Genomic DNA, 24489 nt, shown 5'->3' on the forward strand with positions numbered 1-24489 from the left:
CACTGGCCAGTGATGGGTAGTCTCACCGAGTAACCCAGTGTATTCACTTCTAACAAAGTCTGCTTGAGATCCTGTTTTCTGGAGGGTTTATAATCACTCTTGGGATGCTCATTGCCTATCCCTCATGCAGACAGAACATCCTAAATCCAGGTGCTACCTGGGATGACACACTGGGATGTGGAAGCTGAAGGATATCTCATACCAGCTATGTAGGTGCACTTTCAACTACCTGATGACCAGAATATTGTAGACTATCTACTATTTGCCAGGTTCTCTAGCGTGAATTTTGCTGCCTCATTAACCTCCATATACCACACCTGGACAGCTACCAGCCCCCAGGCCAGTCCATCTGAAGATACTTTCACACACTAACAGCCACAGCCAGATCTGCAGCTACAGTACAACCATCACTAGTGCCATATCTTGCTAGGACTGGATTACACAAGACTACAACCCTGACGCAAACCAGCTAGTGCAAATAAATTTGTTCTCTGGTTTGCCAGAGCACCCATCTGGTGTTTATAACTAAAGCCAGTGTAGATATTAGAAAGTAAGTGCCTATGGCACCAGGCTGCAAAGGGTCAGCAGAATAGTGTTAGCCTCTTGTGGCTTAATTTGCCTTTGCAGAGCCYTGGAAAGCAAGACTGGCTGGGAAAAGAGCAGGATAAAAGCTTCTTGTAACAGCATTTTGTATAGTTTGAAAGAGGAGCAGAGAATGGAGTCTGAATAGCCAGAGGCAAGGAAACTGCAGCACTCACATGAACGGGTGAATCCCAGACAAAGGTAACCACTGAGGACAGTCCAACACACGAGGATACATCAGAGACAAGCTCTCCAACATGAAATGCCGTTTAAAAAAAAAAAAAAAAAAGATCTGCAAATAAGCTAACACTAATGAAAACAAGGGGCTTGGAAACTGGATGGTCGCAAGAGGAAAGGGGAAGTTGATGTATATAAAACTTGCTCCTCATGTCCGGACCTGCCAATGCAGCTGGATTCTGACCTGCAGTAACATCATTTTTCCAGTCTTGGACTCCTGAGCCTGCAGGCAGCCCTTCACAGTGACCTACCGAATCTTTGCTCTTCAAACTTTGAACAGCCTGATAAAGGGCCAATTTATGTAGTAGCTTCCACCATACCCCAAAGGCAGAACACAGTGTCGCCTCCAAAGCCAATTGCACTTGTTACCTGAGGCAGCTTTTGAACTCTGCATCAAGAGGCTGGAATGCCCCCTTCTACTTAACACCAGAACAAAGGCCAGCCAACCTGCAGGGTTTCAAACCTGCAAGCTAAAYGTGAATGTGACTAACGCACAGTTCTGAATTTCATGTGTTGTTGAATTGTGTACATTACTCCAGGCTTGGAGGTTTTTCCTTTTTTATACTACAACACAAATGTATGATCCATTTGGGAGGGGAGCAGAGAAGAGAACACCAGGCAAAAGTATTTCCATATGTATTTCCCAAATTCTCTGCCTGCAGGACTTGAGTGAGCTGGGATTTATACTGTGTTCCACTGACCCTAAAAAACAACTTAAAACAGATTTAGTGAAGATGCACTGGAGCTCATTGCAATAGAAATGCTGGATGCTTGCTTAACAGCCTCCAGGAATCCTTCCAGCTCCACCCTTTCCTGTGAATCTGCTAAAGCTCCAAAAGATTATCAGAGTTAATCTGATGTGCACAATGTTGAGCTTGAGACGATAGGTTCCCCTGGTAAGAGTCATAACAATGATCGCCTCTTGTAACTAGTGCTCAGACTGAGAAACCAAGTCCTTGATCCCATTYTAGTCAATTCTCCGAGAGGAGCCAAAAGGCTGGACTGCATCAATCCTGTGCAATCCTGCTGGCTTCAGTGGGATGCTGTGTGACCAGAAGAATATTCTGGATTTTACTATTGGGGAAATGTGGAACATATTTTTAGATGCAGTTAATTAAGCTGGGCAGGGAGGATTTGGAAGAAATTGGAGWTGATATAAAAGATTCCCCTTTTCCAAAGCTCTGATCTGGACTATTTCTCATAGATTTCCATAAATACTTGCATCTAGAATTTCATTTGCTTGTGGAATGAAGCAGGGCTATCACAGAAGAGCTCTCTGTCTCAAGAAATAGTTTCTGGCCCAGGAAGATGACTGACCTTTGTTCTGAACGGGAATATTAACTCTACCACCTTGGACGCCTTTGAATCTTTGTCTCTTATGCTTTACCCTCTACTCATCTTATGATTTAAGAACATGCATATCGGTTCTATCCTAACAGCACTAATAACTTTCCTGCCTTGACAAACCTTATTACAGAACAGTGCTTCTTTAATTGTTGCCCAATCAAAATGTCCAGATAGTGGATATGGGAATTATAATAGTGATTCTTAGATTTGATATGTATCCAGTACTAATTTTGCTAGATTCTTCCTGAAATATGCACAGAAAAAAATGTTGACCAGTTAGACCTTTTTTGGAAACAGGGAAGTCCAGAAGCTCATACCATTGATTTGTGGCCTGAGATCAGTCTGCAACTTTATCTTCAGCCTGAAATCTGGCAAATGTTGTGTGCTTGCATGGAGCTTAAAGAATCCAGCTGAAGCTCTGATCTCTTAATTGCGAAGACTAAACCTGCGGCATCACCAGCTCACCTTGGTTTGGTACAAATGTAATCCAGACAAAGCAGACAATCTCATTTCTGTCAAATGAGTGAAAACACATGGTATGGTGCTCATCCTGACTATAGGATTTATGCCAGGGCCAGAAGGACAGATGAGCTTTGAGCAGAGGCCCCARCTAGAACGATTCCACAATTTTGTTATCCTAGATCTGGCCTTAATTTATAGTACTGTGGACACATGATGACTTACTAGACCTGAAATTTGCCAGCAGAGTGATTTGGGACCTGTTCAGTACTTCACTCTGTTTGGCTGAYGGCATTGATCTGGCACCAGGTGCTCCAAACTGTGGCCTGACAAAGCAGCTTTCTGTGGATTTTTTTTTAATTCTAACACAAATCAGTGTTGCAGTTTATATATTTTCGTCGTGGCTCCAAGAACTGAAACAATCTCTACAGCTCCTCTGCAAAACAAYGCTTGCAGCTCTCATACATTGCTCTCAGGCTCAGAGAACTGCCTGTTTGTTGGAGTCATCCACATCGCTTCTGCTAGTGTCTGCCAGCAAGGAGGCTTGACCTGCCTCTGAACTCGTTCCAGGGATATTTTAATAAATCTGCAGCTTCCTAGTAAACTCAAGAGTCTTTGGTTAGGACATCACTGTCCTRTGCAGATTCAACCACCTCTCCCTTTTTTAATCTGGCATAGCTGGTCCTCCCCCGGTCTCTTAATTAAAAGTAAGAGGTAAAAATAGAGTCTGATAAGACTCATTGAGTGGCCTCTCTTTCTGGTAACTGCCAAACATGTCTGCATGCTCATGTGGCTCCATTCYTGGAGGCTGACCCAGGGCAGAGCTCTGCTTTTCTACATGTATTTTTGAGGGGAAGCATTTTTCTTCCTTCCGTAGATTTACTCAGACTCCAAACTTCAAATTCATCAAAATTGTCACGGACCATTTGCAGGATRGGACGATACTGGCAGTCCAATCAATGTGGGTGTCATAAACAATTATCTGCTGCAGAATGATCCCAATTAGTAAACACTCCACTAACAGGCCACCTCACCAAGGACATTGATTGCCTATGACAGTGTTTTTTCAGGATTCTGCTGGAAAACTACAACTCAAGCCTTCGCAAGCTGGCTTCTAGCAAATTCCTTGTTAACCCTACAAAAGAATCTACACATGGATAATTAAAATAGATCGTAGTAGAAATATAAAGTACGTTCAGCTTTGTCACCCAAACCCTTTATAACAAGAACTACTCTCATCTGGAATAAAATGGAAATTCTACTCCCTGTCTTGGCTTGTACGAGGCATTCTATGTTTGATGTTTTGCTCTAAGCCTTTGGAACTAAATAAAGATTTCAACATAAAAACTCCCTTCCGCTTTCTCTCTCTTTTCTCCTTTTCTCTTGGTACAAAACTCTTAAAGAGTTGCCTGAAGGATCCAGCTCAGTGAGTGTTTGAAACCTAGCTGCTTACTCCTCACTTAAGGCATGTTGCTTTCTATACTGTATACCACTATTAGAAGAACAGCCTTTAACAATTACAGAGCTATTTTAACGGCTGGAATCACAGCAAGGCAGGAGAGAATGAAGACAGAAAACTAAGCATTTTTTTTAAAGCGACCTTTTGACATGCATTTTGCTCCTGAAGAGGGATTGGGGAGTGATCAATCACCCCTCTTCATTCTGATCTATTATCAAAACAAAAGATAGCAAGCCCAAATCTGGTGTAACCGAGGGATAATGCCAYTACTAGCAGCAGAGCTTCACAGAGACTGAAGAGRAGGAGGAAAACAGAATTCTACTTTCCGCTGTGTGTACTCAACCCCTGCAGTTCATGCAATATGGGGCTGAGGAGAGTTAGCTGGAACTAAAATTCAGTATATGGTAGAGTCATGAGTACTGAAGAAGTTTGCTGCTGTAGCATAAGATCACGCTATGAACTACCAATGCTTGGAYGAAAATATGTCAACCAAATGGCTTTCACAGACATTTTCTGCCTGCACCAAAAACATCTCATATTAGCATTACTTCYGATAACACAAAGGCTATACTCTGACCAGCTTTGAACGTCCTTTGAGCAACCATCACTTTAAATATTCACTTTAAATATTGTAATACCAAAGTCATTACTTCACGCTACTGTCAACAGGTGTCCCAGAAGAACAAACTGCCAAATGCCAGGTAAAGCAATATAAGAAGCCATACCTCGAGCAAAATACACTGAAGAGTGGCAGTAAGTTGCAATTTCCTCACCAGCAGCTGTCGAGAAAGGCACAGGCAGTATTTGAAACAAACCGTGTGGAACTCAGACCAGAAAACCTTCCAACCTTCTCCAGTCCYAGAAGCAGTGCACCAAGCTCAGTGACGCAGGATTGTTTCAGGTTTAGTCCTTCCAKTCTCACTTTCTTGACTGGGTTTGACAGTCCTGCTGGGATGCAGGTGGAAGCTCACCCAGAGGTGGGGGGGGATGATGAACAAAGTATTTCCATTCTCCAGCTCCTGTTCAAAGCATTTTAAATGCAAGTTGGCTGGCTGGCAAAATGTACAGGTGAGGCACACTGAGTTCCTTCCTGAACTGTCGACAATACATAAATGACCTGCATGCCTGCATCTCTCCAAGAACAAGAGCTGAGTATGGACTATGCATTAACAGTAAAGTCATCATAGTTGGACTCCTTGGATTGCAAGTGGACAGCTTTCTGAAAGAGAATCTCATATTAAACCACAACTGGTAGGGCTGGACAGTATTCATGTCTACTACAGGGCAGAGTTATTCCTTCTTCTGTGGGATTATTGGCTGAAATCTCATGACCTGCCTGTAGTGAAATCTTACCATAATCAACAGAGTTCAATTATAAAAGGTAGAAAGACTGATCTGGTCATCAAGGTTATTTTCCAGCCAGCACACACTTGCTCCCAAGGAATGGGCTTAAATGCCATATTCCATTTCCTTGCAAGTGTGCCAAGGTCTCCTATACTGCTCAGTAATTCTCCCACACCTCTCAGATGCTGGCAGGCTCTTGTAGAGCCTCCCTCCTTCATCTCTGGCCCAGGGTAAGCAGACTTTCCTCCTTAATGTGTTGGGAGAAGTAGATTCATTTAACTCATCCCTCTTACTTTCAATACTGATTCCAACTCAGTTGATTGATAATTTCCTGGTAGCAAATTCTAACTCAAATGTATCTTCAGCAGGGGTAAATTGCCAGACCTTGATAGAGTTCAGTAGAGCTATACTGCTTGCCCCAGTTTGCAGTCTGGCCCAATAATCTAACTTCAGTCACCTTGCTGTTAGTCTATCACACACAGCCAAGTATGCAAGCTCAAAGTATACACAGTTTACTTCGCCATTTCTCACATTAAAGCTTTCAGGGTTACTCCTTCCTAGAGAATTTTGAGTTCAGATGTTTTTTTCCCAGATAGATAAACTTTCTTTCCTCCTCTAAACTTCCATTAGCTTTCATTATTTCCATCCCACATTACCAAACTTCCTGATTCCTGTCATACTTTATGTTCAAGTCCTCAGTAAAGTCTGTAAAACTACTGCATCAAAAAATCTCATTAAAATGCCCTTTACTGCTATGCTAAATCACAGGAGCCCTCAGTAAAACAGACACATCAATAACTTCCATCAGTCACATCAGTCCAAAATCTGCATGTTCAGAGCCATATACCACTTGACATTTCTACTAAATTACATAACTGGGTTACTATCCAAAACAAGTCAATCAATTCCAGCAGGAGGGCAAGATCTTGTAAGGCCCTGTGTCAAATGCTTTACTAGACTCCAACYGCAATATATCTAACACAATCCTTTTGTCCAATAATTTTGTCTTCACATCATTAAGGATGAAACTGCATAACTATTCCCTCCCTGCCTCGCCCCCAAACACAATACCCTGTGGTYTGAAGCAACATGAGACTTAGTCTGAGAATCTGTCCCACTTTTCTCCCACCCTGGTGGTCCATACTAAATCCCAACCCTTTCTCCTTTAATTTTTTGTTCCTTCCCTTCTAATCCAATATTGACCCAGCATCCAGAACTTTGCCATTTTTTTTTCATCTTTAGACTGAAAATTCAAAGGCATAAAATGTGAGACAAGATCTCAAATCCRACCAACTCAGTGTATGCAGCTCTTACGGTAGTGCTATTTTTCTGCCGGGAGCTTTCCTATCCACCCTCCTTACAAAGGATGTTACAAAAGAATCTGAATTCCTGCCTTCGTCAAAGAGACTGTTCAGTCCTCTACAAAATGGCAGGAGGTACAGATGCCTGTGAACCTGGAAGARCAAACAGGCTGGCTCTGTCTCACAGGAAGGACTTTGCACAGTCATGATGGAGAGAGAGAATCTAACTCCATTTTAAAGAGAGGGGACATAGTTCTATTTTTAGCAGGGACATTATGTGAGTAACTCCTGCTGCAGTCAAAAGGTTTTGCCTTCAGATATCCATGGGAATAAAACTGGAGCTGTAGCATCAGTTTTCATGCCAACTGATAGARCAAGCACGCTCCAGCAGTAAATAAATAGCTCTAAACACTGGAAAATAGCTGGAAGCACTGAAAGTGTCCTTGCAGTCACAAATGGAACTRTGATCCAAAATTCAAACAGGAATTATCATTGCAACCACTGCTGATGCCAGTGGGCATTCATTCCCTGCCTATCCACCCTGTTTGAGTCATAGACCCCAGTGATTCTCCTCAGGAGATCTATGCAATCAATCTGAAAGCATTTGGCTTCTGTGTAACCTGTGGACATCATGAATTTTCTGCACTCCCTACTATGCTACATGCATACTTGCCCTGGAAGTCTTGATTTAGCTGTAGCAATCTGTGCTGCCCGTTCCCACAGCATGAGGTATTTATTTTACAGGCTCCTATCTCAAATGGATGCCAATACATAGCTGACTCTGCCTCAGAACCAGGTCACTGACCCAATCTGCTGTTGAAAAGTACTGTGCATAAATTCAGCTAACCTCAGAACAGCAATAACAGCTAAGGCTGCCTCTAACCACCCCGAGCTGCCAAGCTGGCTGCCGTCTTGTGTTGGTATATTGCAAACAGAGAAAGCTTGGCCTGTAAATTTGACTTGAGAGATGATGGGACATCAGGGAATTGCACCCTTGGAATGACAGCAGGTTTTAATTGCTTTTGCTACTGCAGATCTGATACATGCTACACAACCTAAGGGGAGTGACTTCACAGCTTGGCCAGTGGCCAGCAGTAGCTTCCTGAACTACGTATGAGCAACAGCACTTTGTCCTAAGAGGGAAGTAGCCCATACACATAGCTGGATTGACTCGAGCCACCTCTCCTGCACAGGGAAAGTGCACTGAATAGCTGATGCACTGTAAAATAGCTTGAGAAATGGCAACATTCTGGCTGAACCTGCTTTCTGCAGCATGCAGCCAGCAGTCACACCCTGCCATCCTTCCAGGCCAGGGGATTGGCACAAATGTCTGAGCGGGGCTTGAAGTGCTTTACTGGCCACTGTGACCGGCCTCTTTGACAAAACACACACACACACACACACACACACACACACACACACACAAAAACACACAGAGCCATGCTTTAAAGGATGGCTACAGTTCCACAAAGCCTCAGATCCAGTTAGCCAGCAATTCAGCAGCTGTGCCTTATTCAGCAGCAGTTCCATGATCAGATGATCCTGAGCCCTTTGGGACTCTCTGGTGTGGGACCACGATCACATTTCTGTCAATTCAGCCAGGGCACAGACGATGGAGTTTTCACCATCTTTATGATSCTATGCCAGCTACAGGAGGGAGGGAGGATGTTACCTGATCCAGCATAAAACCTGCACCATCAAGTGAACCTGCCAGTGTATCTTGAACATGTCTGAACCAGAAAAGAGAGTTTGTACTGGGCCAGCTGTTGTCATGAGGCTGCTGTTTTTTGGATCCAATACTAACAGTCCAAAAGACAGATCTACTCTATCATCAGAGTAAGGACTTTACTTGAACTGCTTTGGTTTAAGTCTTGATTTAAGCTCATGCATAATTCATAATGGGGATGATAACAGATGGCAACTTGTTAAGCCACAGGAACTTAATCAGTTGTGATCACATGACAACACTGTAAATAATTTAAAACATATCTTACTGCAAGGGCTGTTCTGCTGGGGCCAAGTGTTACAGAGAGCCTCCATTGCCACACTGCGGGAGTCAATTTACAAGGCAGTTGTTAATAAGTCCCCCCGGACACTGCAGGGAGAAACTGAGGCACAAGAGTGAGGGGCTTCCACAAGCTTGCTCCACAAAAGCAGCTCACTAATGTCCTCCTGCTCCCCTGCCCTACAACCCAGCCATGAGGTCCTGGTCCCTCCCTCTGTCTATACTGTGCATGTTTGCACAGTAAATTCAGACAAAAGGATAACTTAAAAAAAAAAAAAAAAAGGAAGAAAGAGTGGTTGCCTGCTCTCCACAGCAGGTGTATGATCCTAGCCTGCCACTGGCAACAATCCACCTTTACTCCTGGTTTGAGTAACATTTASTGCTGCTCTAGAAGTCCTAATACTGAGGCAAAAAAGCCAAAGCTACATGATGCAAAGTGCTGATCCAACATAAAGCCACTCTGTAGTTAAAAAATTCACAAATTTGCCTTTTGTGGTGGTAGGTGCTATCTTAGGTGAAGGTTTGGCCATCTCCTGGCAGCRAGAGTAAGAGGATAAAGCCATCTCATCTGCTCTGGCTAATTCATCAAAAATGCATGTCCATACTTGCCACAGATCCCATTTGTTCTGCGGTAGGACACAGCAGTGAAACGTTGACCCCCATTCCCACATCAGGATACTTCTTTCTCCATTGACTATGGGAGGAGACTAGCTTTTCAACACATGGCCTAAAGCCTGGTGACATGAAGACCTTTCATTGCCTCTACCAGAACTAGGAGGCCCTGTCAAACTCCTCAGACACTCTAGGAAGCAATCTGGGGCCAAAGGGAGCAGGGAGTTTTCTCTGATGAGTTTCAGCACCTTCCTTTTCTCTCCATCAGTTCCTAGGCAGTCGTATGCACTTGAAATCTGGAGCCTTGCAGAAAAGCTTCATTCCCAGTGAGTCAATGCAGACTCTGAAATGTGAATCCTCTTTAGGAAAAAATGTTCCAAGAGTATTTGAACATGCTCTGGGTTACAGAAATGTTTCTGCCATCACAGGAGGCTTGCTGCCGCTCTGCAACTAGGCACCATAAAGATTATAAAAGRTTACTGAATTATTATGGTCATCCTCAGCATACTTATCTACCCCTTTGAGGAGACACACTGAATTTGAATCTTCTCTGGAATTCCAGTCAATCATAATCAGCACAGTTAGGCCTGGCTGAAACACAGGCATTTGCTGCTAACCATAAGCACAATTAACACAGACTCCTGCCTCCTGACATATTACRAGGGAACACTGTTTACACTACATTCATCCTTAAACATCGCTCGATTGCCAGAATATATTTACTCCTCATTTCCAAAATCGACGTCCCCTTTTTTAAACACTTTGCTCATAAGCTGACCAGCGAAATTCCCCCACAGTAACTGTGCTAGGCATTTCATCTCCTCAATGGGCTGTACAAATAGTAGGGAACTGCCACCTAAATTCCTGCCCTTTCACAGAGGTGCTTGAAGCCCTGTTAGTATGAGCACAATGTGTGGAGTTCTTCAGCATGCTAGGAGCCACCAAAGCACAAGCATGAGGTTTCTCTCTTGTGCGCTATTAACACTYCATAAAGTTGTTTCCAGAAATCACATTACACAGAATAAAGCCCTGTGTAGTATAAGATGGACTTGACTTAAGTCTCAGCTGGGATAAAMTCTTTGAATTCAAGGCATTTATGCCAAAAGACATGAGCAGAGAGATGGCTCCATATCATTCTCTAAATCTGTGTGTTAGCACCCAAGGACAAAACAGCAGATCATGACAAYGACCATGCCCTGGTCTTCAGGCAACGTTGCAAATCAGAATATACATTGTGCCAGGGAAGAACCTACAATGCAGAGGCACTTCACTTTACAATGGTAATCACCACAAAACCTCTCAGAGATGAGGCAGCTCCACAGATAAAGGCCCTGCAAAATGTCCCTGTGCTGGGACAGGGTCAAAATCACTTTGCCAGGTGAATACAAACCTCTAGAGAAACTAAGCCCAAAAGCAGTCAATACCCCAATAGGCCCCAGGGAAAGTGTGAAATGTGGGTGTAACCACAGAGAATCAAGATTTTGTCCATTTGAACCTGGACAAAAGAAACCCTCTTTCTAAGAAGCAAACTCCACTGTTACCACCACAGGTGACTAGTCCCCAGAATATAAGGCCCAGACCATGCTCATGRTGTCTCCTTCACACCCTCACAGTTGCCTCGATGAGAATAAGGAGCCAAGCTGCTCTCACCTTGGTGYAGTACAGAGAGAAACTTGTTACAGGCAGTGATCTACATTGCTTCTCTCTGCATTGCTTCAGGCCCAGGCTTCAGCTACTAGCCCCRAAGGGAGCTCTATTTTACAGACAAATTATTCAACTTGCCTGTCTCAGACGGAAATCTGCAAGGAACCCACATCACTCTCATGCCCGCATATTCAAGCTTCCTAAGGAACGATTCTTTCAATCTGAAAAACAACATGACTTTTTTTTTATTATTATTATTTCAAGCAAATGAGATATCCTTATACTATGAAGCACCAGGGCCCTTAACTTCAAAAGCAATGAACCTTACACTTCACTCTCAATACAGGGAACAGAGATTATAAGCCATTTTTTAATTTAACAGGGAACAGGAGTGGTAAGAACCCAGACTGAACTTAGCATTCTCTCAAACAGGCCCAAACCTGAATCTCWCTCTGAGTGCTTCCAAACTTCAGGGCAGGTTGTACCTGGCTTATGTCTCTTGTTCTGAGCATGCCAAGTCCTGCAGTTCCATGCAGGTCCTTGACACGCTCTCAGCTAACCAGTGTATTGGCTACCTGCCTCTGGGGAGGAGATACAGAATGAAATGCAAGATACCGCAGTGCAGTGACCTTGTACGATAAAATTGCCCGAGCAAAACGAATAGCCAGCATTTCAGGGAACAGCTCTAAAGAAACCAGTGCCAGAGTGAAGGGTGCCAAGGACAATGAGCTTAACAGAGGTTGGCGAAGGGAGGGAGGCAGACGCTGGGAGTTTGGGATAATCAGTTTGAGACAAACCAGAGAGGGCCATGCAAAACGTCAGGCCGACCGAAGGTAGTTTATGGACTATCCAACAGCGTCTCCTCGTGGCAATAGTTAAAGCCTACCATCATAGACACTGTTTCTATCCATTCATCCAGGGATCGACATAAAATGCATGTCTCTCTATCTTTAATTACATGAGTGACTCATTTTGATGTTGTCTGTAGCTATAAGGTCAGGGTATGTTTTCAGTCAAGCTGAAGTGTGAGAACTGCAAAACAAATTGTTTATATGAATCTACACACTCCTGCTCTGGACTCCCCTGTGGCTACCTGCAGACTTGCCCAGGCTGATCAGCTACAGTCAGACCCACACAAGCCAATCACCAGCTTACTCAGCAAAGAGGCTACCACATGTAAGACGTATTTTGTGCAGCTGGCCAACAGGAATCCAAGGCTGCCTTCAGAAACTGGCCTGTTGAATTGAAAAGAAAAAGAAAAAAAAAAGCTGCCTGTTTTTCCAGCTTTCCCTTTTCATGTCAGTTCTAAGGAAAATTTTGGTTCAAAGGCCCTGATTCAGAATGGTGTAAATCACTATAAAAATACGAAGTCAGTATTTGAAGCAGATTCAGCCATGCTTGGAAAATGTGTTTTCCTCAAGTTGTCCAGTGAGACAGTGCCAGCACAAGATACCTTGCCACTAGGAGCTAAGCCGTGCACAAAGTCAGACGCTTCCTCCTTTCAGATGATTGGTTTCTCACCTGATAAGGCGCAAGGAAATCACAACAAAATATGTAGACCACTGATATATGTGAGTGCTCACTGTATGGCAGACTGCCCCCAAAAGGTCCCAGAAACTCATAAAACCACAGAGGTTCCACATATACACCCCAACTCTTTCCTCTGTAATCAGACTTCTGATGGTTCATAGGCCAAAAGCCCCAAGGGTAGCCCATGGCCTGAGGAAACCCATGGGCTGAGAGAAGAAAAGGGAAGCTCAAGAAATAGGCATGAGGCTTCCCTCAAGCTCAGTGACCCCTTGTGCCAAACATACGGGGTGAGTCCAAGCAGTGCAGAGAAATCTCAGTGCTTTGGGGCTGTGGCAGAGCAGTTCTGCTAGTGGAGTTCCTGAGTCACCATCTCATCCTGGGGCTTCCTCCCTGTCATATCACCCAGGGACACACATCTTTCATCTCGCTGGCATCTGGAAAGAAAAGCTATGAAGGACTGCAGAAACTAACTAACTGGAACAAGAAAACCTGGGAGAACATCGAATGTCTGACAAACCTCCCTGAGGAGTCCTTCTCAGTGACAGAGCCATATTCTGTAAACCATCCTGCTTATCCACTGGAGGGGACTTAAACTCCTCTGCATTAAAGGAACACTTGGGATGCTGGTTCTGTGGACTTCAGCAGRGCTATTAGCCAGCATGTGCTTTCCCATCTAATGCTATGGTTTTAGCTGTCACAGGACACCAAGATCTGGGCAGATATAACTTTAACCTCACTTTAACCTCAGTATCTCTTTGCATCTAGAGGCCTCCCCTAGAATCGAGAACTTTCAAAGAAGTTGCATAAACTCCCAGAGTGAGACTTAAGCATTAAAAAAATATATTTCCTGGGGTGGAAACTGGCAAAAGCAAACCCACAGGAGATACCACTTGGTTGCCCCTTCTACTTATTATGCGCTGTCAGGCTTCTTTAGCACCTAGAGCTGAGAATGCTCTTGAAGGGAAGGCACTCACTGCTGTGTAGCAGTGTGGAGGAGAGCTTTTTTTTTCCCCCCTTTTAGAAGCATAAGAGTACTGTTCTAGCAGTCAATGTTCAGTGGGTGTCCTATACCCTCAGGACTCTGTTCCTAGGAAGAAAATATCTCCTTGGGATCTTAGCAAGACATTCGTGAAAGAAGAGCCCAGAACCTGCCTCTCCTGTCCAAATGCACAAGACTTTCTGTTGTGGTTAAGTCTGCCCTGCTCTGCCCCACTGCTTCCCAGTAGGTACACCCCAAACTCTCCTGCCAGGCCCTCTACCAGCCTGCCCATACCTCCCTCAGTAGATGGTATTTCAACAGTTCAGCAGTCTCAGGAAGGTGTGTACAAACTCCCTTGCACTGAGGAAAACACAGCTCTCCTACTTCCTTGTAGGTGTTTAGACTTGACTTTGCTTAGGCTTTGACTTGCAATGTAGGCACAGCCTCCAGGGACTCTACACTTCTGGAGAACCAGACAGGGACAGCTCAGAGCAGCAGCAGTGAGGTAGCATAGAAACAGAGCTACAGCACAAGGCAATTTTCATTGCAGGCTTTTTTGACCCAGCTTTGTGGCCCAATGTATATTTACATTAAAGGGGAGACATCCATCAGCTTGTGCAGCCCCAGACCACTCATTGCTCTAGGACTCGCTGACCCAAGCACTGACCATTTCGACCTGTTGCTGCTTCAAGAACACATGCAGTTAGTACATAAACTTCGAAGTGATGTTAGGTTTTCTTGCCGACAACAACTATTTGGATAAAAGACAAAACAAAAAGAAACAATTACTCTGAAAAACAGCTAACTTTTCCTAGCTACTCCTATCTTGATGTAACATGAATCTTCATCAATCCAGAAATGAAATAATGCAGATTTAATAAGGTTCCCCAGCACATAAAAAGGATTAATGAAAAGTCAAACACTGTCCTTACAAAATAAACCACACTGGAAGAGAAATATGCACAACAGGTAGCAGAACTGTGCAAATCTGAAACCATTACATCCCTCTTACTAAAACGGCTGTAGTGAGCAGTTCAGAGCTCAGCTTCATACTAAATTACTCAGTGGCCAGCCAGAAACAGATCTTAAGCTAGCCTAACTCCAGAGGGCATCACTGAGATGAAGTCAGAGATGTCTCTTTTAAACAAGTCCCAGTCCCCAGATTGCTCCTACAATCCCATCACATCTGGAAGAGTAAATTCTCTGAAATGTTTATATCATAATTACGATTTTCCAATATTTACATAAAACTCTCATCTAAAAGAGAAACTAAATAAAAGTCTTCCACCATGTGTTCATGATTCCAGCCAGCTGATTTATGCAGCTTCTTACATCTCTTTTCTTATATGCAACGATAAAACTCCTAGAAGGTTATTTTTTCTACAATTGGTTTCATGCAGTGGTGAAATTCCACATAAATCCTCTCATAAGATCCTGCAGTGGACCTTGAAATTGCCTACAAAGTCCTGCAACTCTGATTGACTTTATAAACCCCAGCCCAAATCAGAAGCCCAAATCAGAAGGCTCCAACTATCGCCCTTTTGCCTATCTGACATGCGTAGAGGGCAAGTTTCTCAGCCCAGATCCACAACCCGCCAAGGACCAAGAGAGGGCAGTGTCCTACAGCTACCGCCAGCATGCCAGAAGCTGTCAGGACATTCAGGGAAGGAAGCAAGAGTCCCTTTTCCTCACTGCAACCACATAGCATTAGCCTTGTTTCTTATGGCAATTAGGCTCACACTATCCCATGTGTGGTGCATCTGTGTCTGTCTAATCATCCCGGAGTACCTCAGTCAATCCCAACGAAGCTGGACACCAAGGTGCAGGCCTCAAAGGTAGCAAATTCCCCTCAGCTTCATCAAAACTAGGCGTCAGGCAGAAGAGAGGGACTCGATTCTTGTTCCACTGACGATAAGCTGAGAGGTTTGCCTGTTATTGGTCAGGAGAGAATCTACACGTGGAAAGGTGAAAGACAATCAGACATACTGGAAATCAAGCTACAGTAATCCTGCTGTTCAGAGAACTGCATGCTTTAAAGAGTAAGCTAATTTGCACCTTACTGGAGAAAAATAATAAAAGCAAGTAGCTGTATCTACCTCTAGAAGAATATTTGAAAAGCATAAAGATCAGCTCCTGGGCGTCTGGAACCGAGTGCTCCAGCAACAGGAAAAAAGTCATTCGCTCCTGCACACCAGGATGAATCCGGTTCAGCCAGGAAGAGTAAAAGAAAGCAAAGACTGARGCTGAATACAGACTGGAACAGGGCTACACATATCTGCCGTGTGGAGGGTGGGGAAGACTGGAGAGGGATTTGTGTAGCAAAAAAAGTGTCCTTCTTCATCATGAAGATGGGAGAGCRTGCCGTAACAGGCAGTGCTAATGAGGGAGCAGTATGACTCCTCACCACTCCCACTCCTGCCACCATAAATCCACCACATCATAAAGAAGAGGCTGAGGCTCTGAAGTGGAYTGCTTTCAACTCTGCACTAACCTGCTTTGCAGTCCTAGACAGATTCTCCCTCCTAATGGGGACTATCCTTAAATCTAAGTGAAAGAGAGAGATATAGAATCTCTCTGTGCGTTTATAAACAGCTCACCTACACATTTCACAGGAGGGAAAGTGCCAGTAAGAAGCTGTCATGGTAGCCCCAGCAACAATAGCAGCAGTGAAAACACCACCACCTTTCTCAAGTATGTCCTTATTTCCAGCATCTATCATACTAATAGAGACAGTTAAAACCTGGAAGAAGCCTCAGGACACTGACAATTAGTGACTGTAGGCCAGGCCTAAAACATAATTAAGGATCAGTAGTTAACRAGTCCGTGAAACAGGCCAGGCAAGTCTCTCAAAGTCAGCACAGGAGTGGCATCTCTGATCCCTGCCTCATTCTTCCCCATAAGCCTGGGCCACATCTCACACACTTTCAGCACCAAGCTGCAGCCTTTCTCCTGCCCACACACCAASCAGAGCTTTTGACTTGCCAAACAGTTTTGCATGGATCATGGTGCAGGAGAGAAAAGAGGTTTAAGACATAAATAAAATGAGCCCAACCAGGCCACTGAAAGGAAAGGAATCYGAGACACTGCAGAAAGCGATGCATCATTATTAGATCATGTTAGGACCAGCAGACTGTAGTAACACTATCAGCAATAGAGATGTGCAGCAGATAGGGGCTGTGTCACTCACTAGACCACATTAAGAGACAAATAGCGTAGCCACTGCCTTGCCTATATTGCATGACCAAGCGCAGCAGACAAATCCTCCCCTCAGAACCTAGGACAGTTCTGGCTGCTGCCARAGCCCACCTCCCAGCAAATGGATGAAATGGGTTGGATCACCAACTGAGCGACAAAAGCAGGGATGTATTGTTCTGTAGGCTATGACTTGACATGTGTTTCTTGGGCCAAAGTTCCTGCCTGATGTCCTATGAGTTAGGAGGGGTTTCTAGGTCATCAGAAAACCATCGTCCCCAGCAGAATGGGCTCAGATGCTGCCAATGATCTTGTTTCCAGCACCATCAGGATTTTAGCTGGTTTTAAGCAAATAAGGTTCATGGCATTCTGTTATCTCYGCTTTTGACTACTTGTTACTTACCTACCTCATGTCCCAGTAACAACTCATTTGCCAACTTCAGCCAAAAATGGCACAGGAGCAGAGGTCTTAGTGCTATTGGGCACTGATAAATTTAATTAAAATAGGCAATCTGATATATCTTGTTGATATAGCCACCAAGAGGCAGGCTTCAACTGGAGCTCAATTCTTGGGCAGAGACTGCCTAAGTGCAAGGAAACCATGTGTCTTAATGTCTCAGCTCTACTGGAAATTTGTGCCTCATCAAGCAGCACACAACCCACTTCTGAGGAAGGAAGTTTCTCCTATCTGGGTTCTCAGACATCTAAAATGTCAGGCTGGATTCCCAGCTTAACAGTGAAACAACTGTAGAACACATGAAATTAAGTTTCATTAGTCCTGCTACACACAGAACTCTTTTCTTTCCATTGAAGTTTCTAGCTTTGACAGACTCAATCTCATATTAAACAAGATCCAACTAGGCCAGCAAAAGGGGACTTTCAAGGAACTCCCAACTGCTGCAGGACACAATTCATCACTGCTTAATAACATCAGGGCTTACGGATTAGTCGTGGCTCATAATACTAGGTGGTGTACAGATGGAATAAATGGATAGCCCCTGCCCCACACATTATTAAAAGCACCAGCCAGATAAATGCATCGATGAGAAGGAAGGGAAGAATTAACCATATCATTCTATCTCCATGTCAGGTACAAGGGTGTGTGATAGGAATTGCCACCTTGTAGTAAATTGATTCAGAAGGAAAAGAGAAAGTGGCTTTCATTATGATTGAGGAGTGAGGAGGAAGAGAGTTGACATCATGCATTAAATAAGATAGTATGGATACACTTGTGACAGCAGTGAACAGCCAGCAGGGACCGGAGCATTTGTGGAGTGCTGGTGGCCTTGCACAATATAATACAGTAGTAAAAAACAAGAGCCTACGAAGATGACTGAAGAGAAAGTTACGTTGCAGTATGGTAACAGATCAAAGGCTACGAGCACCCTAAGAGTGGAAGGAGCAACTGATAACATGATACTGCAATATAGCTGGTACCCAGGTGAGAGACAGCCCTGAARCAGCTTGCTGGGGAAGGTAAGACAGCCTTCAAACAAGTGCCTCAAAGATCAAGCGCAATGTTAAAGGGACAACATGGCTGAGAGTGTCAGCAGGCAGATGAGACAGGAGAAATCTAACACTTAAGGCTTTCACAGCTTTTAAGAACCTCTTGACATTTCCAAAAACTTAACCCTTGTATCTGAACCAAAATTAACCATGTGCTTTCACCTCCCCTATAACAGAACCTGCAGATCCCTGAGCACAGCAATAAGGCATTCCTCTGGCACCAAATAGCTGCTTCCACCCCAGGGCTGTACAAGTTTCAGCAACTGCCATCAGCCTGCTTTCAATAATCTGCATAATGGAATTCACCTGAATTAAAAATTATGTGGAAMTGCAACCAAGGCAATTGTAATGCTAAGGAAGTTCAAAAAGGAAAGAGGCTTTTCCATCACAACTAAACATAKCAGCAGCCTCTCTGCTTAAACGCCTCCACGTTTTTGGTAAGGATAACAATYTCACTTCCCATCTCAAAACTCTTCTGTGGGACTGCTGGTGCMAAACACCTGCAGTGCACTACCTAGTGCAAAACCCCAACAGGAGGAGCATGATATATGTCCTCACATCACTGAGGACAAGTGAGATAGTGTTTTGATCAGGAGGTACAGGTGCCTCTGAAGAGGTTTTGTGGACCAGTATTTAACGTAAACCAGTCTTTTGTGCTGATTTAAGCCTGCCATTATGCAGGCCTCTGTTGCAGTGAAGTAAAGTAAAAGCCAAAATAAAAGGCACCAAATCTGTAAAATGTTCTCCACTCCCCTTACATCTCAGTTCTGTTTGGTGGTTCATCTCTTCCTCAACAACCTCTTTCCTGCCTATTCTGTATTTCACTCATGAGAGCTTAGAAAATCCTCTAGCTTTGCAGATTTGTTTCTCAAGCTTCRATGCAGAACTTAAGACAATGAGAAACTGAAGAGGCAGGTTTTGCTCCAAAGGTCAAAACCTAATTCAAARGGAATTTGCACAGGGCAGAAAGCCAGCAAGCAGCTCCCTGTTGCTCTAACATATTGCACCACATAATTACAGCTGCATCAGGGAAATGCCAGCTGCTTTTATTCCTGGATATCAGCTACACACACACTACAGGAAACAGCCTTAATCCTCASACTACTGCATGTTACTACAATCACTGTTGCCACACTGTACTGCACTTAGCTAATTACCRTAGTCCAGAAGTTGATGGTACCCCATCAGCGATGGGCTCACTGGACTACTTCCTACCTGCCTAACCACCATCTTGATACTGTTCCCCTCAACAGTTTCTTCCTTGTCTATACCAGATTCATAGCTGCTATTCACAGTTCTACTTATAAGAAGATTGAAAAATCTATAAAATGATTGGATTTGTACTACAGAAGCCATGACACACACACACACACAGAGTGGTCCCTTCCCTCCCTACAGGGCTTTGCCAGCTTCAGTGGTTCTGTATCACAGGATCAGAGAGATCTCTGAAAAGCCRTCGGTGAGCAAGGCTGGGACATTCTCAGGACAAAACAAAAGCATCCGATGGCTATCTTGTAAAACTGCTTGGTGCCTCAGACATTTTCTCAGTGTATCAAGAACATCTGAAGTATCTATTTCAGACTGTTTCGTCTCTTAAATGTCACTGCATGACTTCGTCCCTGCTCAGGCCAAGTCCCGCAGTCTATTATTACGGCAAGTTCCCCCAGCTAACTTGGCTGAAGGGTAGAATATGCCTTTGGGTGAGTCTCGAGGTGCAGCTGCAGCTTGCCACTGAACATCCTGTTTGTACAGTTTCCCTGCTTCACCGGCARCTATACAAGAGCCACTGTAGCATCAGAAATAATTCTGTCATTGTAATTCATCTGATACTGAACTCACATGTCAGCAATGCAATATCTCTCTAATGACAGTAAAGAACACTAACCAACATAGAAAGAGAAATGATCTTTAAAATAAATAATTTTACCTAGAACCACACACATTAAAAATGCATTAGTCATGACTGCAGGGTTTTTCAGGGCTCTATTCCAAATCTGATGCTTTTGAATGGCTTCACTCAGCGTTTCTGCACTTTCAGCTTGTTTTTATAAGTTCAGCCTTAGCTTTCATTTTCCACAGTTTGTGAAGCTTGTCTCAGGAAGAACGAACAACCCTCTTGTGACCATTTCATTTCCCAGCTCAGAGCTGTGGAGAAGTGGTGTGAGACCCATGAGATGGTCTGAGTTGTAGGGCTGAAAAACAAACCCACACAGTAAAGCAGGAGGGGGCAGATCTGATCAGCCCCGGGAATCAGCTGTTATTTCCTTTCCGTTGTGTTTCCCTGAACATACTGTTCTGTTCTTTCCACAGTTGTATCATGCTGTTCCCAGTCAAGGGAAACAGTTTGAAATTTCACTTTTTTATTCAGGAGACTATTGGGCACTCAATTTCTGCTGAATTAAAAAGAGTCATGGTTCAACTCCTATTTCCTTTGGACACTAAGATGACAAGGGGGACAGACTTCCTGAAGGAGGCACATCATCACCACAAGATCTCTTCACCTTTCTTCCTTCCCTGCCAGCTCCACAATGGTCTGTTGAATTGGTCAGAATTAATGCTTGCAAAGGAGCTAATGACACCCTCCATCCCCACTTAAGGCATGTTAGATACCCAGATTAAAAGCACTGTATGAGAGCTAAATGTAGTAATTATGACTACTCATTTAGATCAGTAATCCCAGCTTGAAACAAAGGTAAACTGCCTCTCTGCAAATCACTGCACACCATAGGCTTTGCTTTGGAGGTTACCCCAGTGTGAATTTCCTTTTTAGCTGGCCAACAGCTGCGAAGACAGCAAAAAACCCTAGCGTAGACAAAGTCTAAACGTATATTGCATGAATCTGTCAGATGATGGTTGTGAATAGACTCACACATTTCCCGAGTCTGCTAAAAATCTTTGTTTTGCCTGAAGCTGTGCAGATGTCTGAGGAGACAAATGCATTCATATATCTACTCTCTGTTATCTGTCAATTGCAATTGTATTTTTCAGGCATTTTACGTAGTTCTTCAGAACACAAGTGCCTTTAAGCCTATTGCAAAAGACAAGCAAATATTGCTAATCAATATCTAAATATGAAAAGTGTGATTTTCCATAACTCAGAGGGATTTGCATTATCTGTTCATTAAGGCACTTTCTTAAATCTCACCTTTTACATTTAGCTATAAATAAAGCAGAAGCAGGAAACTGGAAGAGACTGGGTGGGACAAGGAATAATAAGACGGAAGGAAGGAAGGAAGGATAAAGTCATTCCAGAAAAGCAAAATTAATTCTATGCAACACCACTGCAAAAGTTGGGTTCTGGGATATCTGAGATATCCTTTCTTCAAGCTGTAAAAGCTTTCTGCACTCCAACAATGAGCTGTACTAAAAGTAAGAAGTGTCTTGCCTATCAACAGCAAAAATTTAGGCAAACCTTTGTATATATTTTCCTTTTCGCAGTCCTTTGTCTGCGAGACAGAGAAGAGATATTTCTCACTGGAAAGTTACCTTCTCCTCTCAGATGGGCAACAGGCTTTCCTGCAAGATAATACCACTTGATTTGCTGCCTCTTCTGTTAGTTTAATTCATATTCACAAAAAACATTTACCCTGTAGCCTGTGGAAAGTGTTTCTGTTCATCTGGCAGACAGGACAGAAGCCTCTTGTTATCATCATGAGATCCAACTGTATTGGGTGCCTAATACCAAACCATTAACCTCACTGAGAAAAAAGTGTTCTTCCTTTCCAAACAAATGAGCTGGATTTCATACAGACTCACACACACACTCCTCATTCATGCAACAACTGGAAAGAAATTCCTTCTAGCTATCATGCAGACTAGAACTCCATTTTTCACAATTCCTTCTGTGCCTATATACTATACAGTGGTGGAGTCTTAAAGACAGCACTGTAGTTAAAATTTATTCTGATTTTGCACATTTAGCCATTATTTATAAAGGTTTATGAGTAGGAAGTTTTAACTCCTAACAAGCTCCCTGTGGTAATGTATTGCTATGYTACTTCTAACAAAAGACGAGAAAGACAATCTTGTATCCTGACTAAAACATACATCTGAAACTAAAGATTTGGCGACAACATAAACAATTTTATATTCTATCAAAGTCTCTAAATGCTTATGTAACAATTTTGTGGCTGGGAAATATCTTTCAACACAACAAAGAGCGGAATAAAACTAGGATGGCAAAGGATGTTTCCCAGTTATTCGGAAGATTTTGGATGGAATGTCCCAGCAGCTGTAAACAGCACAGAAAACCTCCGACTTCAATAAGCCATAGAGTCACCTTTTAGTTCGGCTGCATGTGTATGTTCCACCAGAACAATACAGCTGTTTCTCTTCTTTGAGTGAAAATGCTGTATTCACTGTTTAAATAAGCGAGCCATAAAACACAGGACTGGCTTTAAAATGAGCTTATAAAGAAAAGCACATTCAGTTAAAAAACACAGATCAAACACTCCTACTGTAATATCTCTGCAAAAGTCATTGCAATGCTCTGTCAAATCCTATTTTTAGACTACCTGACAACATCACAGTTAACCTAAAAGGCTCTGTTCAATGTCACAGAATGACCACTTACCAAAACAGTAGCTTCTGTTCCAAAAATGCCTCTTTTCTGATTATGTAACAAAGGGGGGTTTCCTCAAATCCAGAGGTGCTTCAGGATACACATGACACATTCTGTAGAAAGTWACTATCCTTTTTTAAAGTAATGCAATCAAGTAATAGTAAATGCACACCACATCAACCTGGATAACTTGGAATTTGTGCCTGTCCAGTTGCCAAAGAGAGGCCTGGAGGAGATCTGCTCCCTTGTTCAGTTTCTTTCAGTTCAGTTCCTTTTATTCTTTGCACCTTCTGATCCTCCATCAGAACTCTCCCTCTCCTTTTCTGGTCCTCAGTTAGATAGGTTTATTGTGCTTCTCYCTGTAACTTTTCCTCAAGTGACAGTGCATGAAAAATATTTGCTAAATGGGATTTTCAGTGTGAATAACTTCTAGATATTCTTTGCTAAGCTGGAATACACAGTCTCAGSCTTTAGGTAGTCTCAAGAAATATGCCATCACAGAATTTTGTAAAAAATAACTTCAGGATCAGTATAGCTCACTGTCAAAGCTACCTTGTGCTGCTGTGTCCACAAGCTACCTTTACATCTTGGCAAAGTCCCTCCAAACTTTGTTTTTTTTCCAGGGCAGACAGGCTATAGCTGGCTAGAGCCTAAAGTCACTAAGTGTAGAGCATTCTCTTCTGCTCTTATTCACCTGGGATTACAATCAGTTCTTTTATTTTTTCATTAGCTAACTCAGTGCAAATTTACAAGAGTACCTCTATGAAATAAATCTGAAAGCAGTAATGACATCTAATAAAAGATATTAGTTTTCCTACAAACTTTTCTTCCATTAGCAGGGGAAAAAGATGCCAACTGACTTCATCAGGCTGTGAGGATTAAATCTTATTTATAACATGCTTTGAAAATGAGAAAGGGTAATTTAAATGTTCATTATGTGAGTAAGCAGTGAGTCAATATTCAGCATATTAACTGAATGCATTTGAACTGCTGGAATTTTTCTGAAGCCTGCCAAATTTGAGCCATAACAGTTTCTTTCATAACTGGAGAGCAATGTGAATGAAAGGACCTTCCTCAGATCCAGAAGCYGAAGTTCAGAGCGATATGCGCATTACATCCATTCCACTGAATGTCAGCCTATTAATAAAAAAAAAAAAAAAAATCAGAGAGCTGAACGAGCAAGACGAAAGAGCTGTGATTGCCTTTTGGATCAGTATATAAGAAATATTAGACCACTAGCAATATAATTCAATTTAAAAATGAATCAGAAATCGTGCCAGTCAAACAGACTGAGCTATCAGTCTGTCTCCTATAAACAAACACCTTCAGGAATAGAGGCAGACACTGAGCTCTCGCTGGAAGTTTGTGTAGGTTAGACACCTAAACGTTGTTCGTGCCTTCAAAAGTCTCCTCTACACTGAATGTGATTCGTATCTAAGACTTCAGACAGCTATTTCTCACTTCCTAACCCCAGTGCTTTCACTGATGGCAGCCTCTGTTAAGAGAAAACAGTTTGCCAGAAAATACCAGTCTCCAGAGAAAAACACCTATGTGCAGATGCCAGCACTGATCTTGACAAAACTTTYATCTGTTTCCTCCTTTCTCTTCTTCTATGGATATACATATCAAAAAGACATAAAGTGATAAATCTTGCCTCAACAGTCTCTGGAGATCCAAATCTACTGCCTTTCATGGAGTTATCCTGCCGCCACCAGAATTTGGATGAGCAAG

General features: G+C 43.1%; 1 long non-coding RNA gene across 2 annotated transcripts in view; it reads right to left on the reverse strand.

The window, feature by feature from the left end:
* The window catches only part of LOC146594073 (uncharacterized), a 108997-nt gene extending 85107 nt beyond the window's left edge, over nucleotides 1-23890 (reverse strand). Inside the window, exons 1-2 of one of the 2 annotated variants that reach the window (XR_014896257.1) lie at nucleotides 22771-23890; nucleotides 15288-15450 (exon numbers count right to left, since the gene is read on the reverse strand). This is a non-coding gene — a long non-coding RNA (uncharacterized LOC146594073). The remainder of the gene's footprint in view (nucleotides 1-15287; nucleotides 15451-22770) is intronic. The other variant, XR_014896256.1, reaches the window with a different exon arrangement.
* Nucleotides 23891-24489: the final 599 nt, after the last annotated feature.

The sequence above is a fragment of the Rhea americana genome, unplaced genomic scaffold, assembly GCF_003343005.1.
Source record: "Rhea americana isolate MKP2758 unplaced genomic scaffold, rheAme1 scaffold_27, whole genome shotgun sequence".
NCBI lineage: Eukaryota > Metazoa > Chordata > Aves > Rheiformes > Rheidae > Rhea > Rhea americana.